The sequence below is a fragment of the Euprymna scolopes genome, chromosome 5 (assembly GCF_053919585.1).
Source record: "Euprymna scolopes isolate OS-2025 chromosome 5, ASM5391958v1, whole genome shotgun sequence".
Taxonomy (NCBI): Eukaryota; Metazoa; Mollusca; class Cephalopoda; order Sepiida; family Sepiolidae; genus Euprymna; species Euprymna scolopes.
In genome coordinates this window covers 35,715,914-35,719,065 of record NC_136486.1, presented here as the reverse complement: position 1 = coordinate 35,719,065, position 3,152 = coordinate 35,715,914, and positions in this window count along the sequence as shown.

Here is a 3,152-nt window from a genome sequence, read left to right as displayed (position 1 = left end):
TACATTCTATGGAGGTCAGGCGCGAACGAACACCCAATAATTTTATTATACCACATTTCTTCAGACTGAAACATTATTATCAAAGTATACTTACGCAAATAGATATAGAAAGTCTTTGTTAAAGTTTGTGCCTTATTTCCATTGAGTACAGGCGCGAACGCAGACCCCACAATTTTATCATACCATCCCTATTTAAGTTGAAACATACTTCTCAAAGTATTCTTATGTACATCTATATCAAACGCACTTCTAAACGTTTTATTTTTCATTTTTTATTTCCCTACTTTGAGGGGCAGGCGCGAACCCAGACCCCACAATTTTTATGAACCACCGTTCTGCGAGATCAAACATACCCATTCCTGATCCTCGATACATCTATCATTATATGTAATCAGTTTTTTTTAAATAGTAAACCATACAGGAGCCTATTCCTGACCAGACACACACATACATACAGACGTTCAGCTTTATATTATAGAGATAGATAGATAGATAGATAGATAGATAGATAGATACCAGGACGCCAACTCGATTTAAACTTTGAAATAGGAAAATAATGCATTAGGTTCGTGTAGATTAAGCAAATAAATACATTTAAAATAAAAACGTGACGTGATTTTTGGGTAGAAATTATTTAAACTGCAAACATCGATTCCGTATTTCTTTAATAACCTTGTTGTCATTTTTAGTGTGTTTGTTTGTACACGGGTTGCTTTCACGTTTATGTAGGCTTACTATAGATTAACCAATGTAGTTAGATATGCATATTTTCATGTTAAGCATTGGCCGAATAAAAATATCGTGAGCGATCTACATTCGAAACAGTCCATATGCGTTTATTGTATGTAGAACTAAAAAATTGCGATAAACACACTCATCCACAGAGATTATGAAGGAAATTAACTTTCGTTATTTGATAAAAATGCATGCAATATATATATATATATATATATATATATATATGTATATATATATATATATATATATTATATTCTTCGATTCACTTAGTCTTTACGTAACGCTTAAAAAAAAAAGACAAATACTACGTCAAAAAAGCAAAAACAAAAAAAACAAAATCGTGAGCTTTGACTCCAGAAAGGACAATCTGGCAACTCTAAACAAAAATATAAGAGTGATCTCCCTTTTTTTTTTATTAAGCGCCGCTTCGTATGTCATTGTAATAATATATCAGAATTATTTTAATGCTGGGAGAAAATACATTTTGCCGGATAAAGATGTCAGCAAAACGTTACGAAAAAAAAAATGGCACTTTCCAAACAAACAGGGAAAAACATTGGCAAAAGAAGCTGGAATTAATCAACAAATAAAAGATTGTTTGTGATTTGATTATTTGTATTTAACTATGTAGCACAATAATACTTTCTTAGTATTTCTTAGTCATTTTTAATTTTCCTCATTTGGGTAATTTTATATTTAAAAACAATAAACGCTATTTTTATGAAAAAATTATTGAACTCAGACTAAATTACTAAACGCGGAAGGGAACTATCATAAACACTAAATCGGAGGAAAAGAGTCCGTTAGCCCTGTCAGGCACTCTTCTAATGATAGTCTCAGAAACAAAAACTAGCGTCAAATTTGGGTTATGTTTGAAAGGAAGTAGTATGTTTCATAAATCTGTCTATAGAATGCACATATTAGTTCATAATCTGCTCTAAATAGAAATACCTTTTCTTGAACAAGGAAATTAGCATGAGCCAACCTGATCTTCTTTCATCTAAAGTAAGTCATTTTTACAAACGATGGAGTCATGTGAAGATCAACTCTTTAATTTTTTACTGTGTGTTTTTTTTCGTTCCCAAACAAGATACAGTGCCACTTAGACGTTAACGGCTTCTATTTGAGACCAAATCCACAGAGAAACTATGTAGGAAGTTAATCATCTTTTCACATAACACTTGAACTTCTGCATGTCAGTACTAGGGGAGCAGAGACCGGGTTGGAATTCTAAAGTCTGGAAGGTCGAGAGAAGAAACCATTAAAGTAGAAGGCTTTCCAGCATCTAGGAATCTCTACGGAGCGCTTATAACTGGCTGTAGGTTACTCGCTCCTTAAACCGAATGATTTCAAACTGAACATCATGTCTAGTTTCCGTGCCAGGCTGGACTGTCTAAGGATCATACGTATGTTGATAGAATTAGCTTCAGAACTAAGCACATGGTTTACATGTGTAACAGAACAAAGGGGATGCTGGCCGATAATGCTCCAGTAATCGAATCGATAATGAGAAAATTTACTGAAAACCAAATAATGTACATATAACAAGCGTTTAGAACAAATAAAAAGAGAACCCTAGAAAAGGCAAAAATACATTACGGAAGATTACAAAGTCTTTCAATGAAAGCGCTTTAAAAATGGCAGGTGCCTCTGACATTAGCTATGACCTTTATTAAGTAAGCCTTATTTGACCGAAATAATTCCATACACACGAGGAAAATCGTTACATATGGAAAAGTTAAAATGTCGTTAGTGAATGATAGTTTTCTTCAAATGTTTTCTGAAACTAACCCTTTTTTCTCTAGCCCTAACCCTAACCCTTTTTTCTCTAGCCCTAAGCCCAAATTCTCACTCTCCCAACTGGAAGCACGGGGATTCTCATCTATGCTATTTAAGACGAGACTTCAGACGCAGCCAGAAATATCATTCGGAGATGCTCACACAATAAATTTGTCATTTCACGATCGTATTTGTTCTAACCGAATTAACCAAGCAAATAACTAGAATTTAGCATTATTTATGCTATATTTGCTAATTCATTAGTTGTTTACAGCCGTGTTATTTATTTATTTATTTATTCCTTTTATTTATTTATTTTCTTTATTTTATTTATTTCTTTTTTCTTTTTCTTTTTTTTTGCTAACAGCGGAATATTAGGATGTCTGCTGCAGAACTTACAGTAACAGAATATGAAATGCAGAAACGAACAATGTGCAAGCATTATTTGTTTCAAGAGCTGGACGAAACTCACCCGTTCACTAAACACGCTGGTTCAAAAGTAGAAGTAATTGGCGCCTGAATGACTGACCTCACTTTCTTTAGAGCTAACTTTGTTTTTTTTTGTCCCAGGACTCAACTTCATATCAATTTACGAAACTTGAGCTCATGTCAGACATTTATTGAACAATAAATAC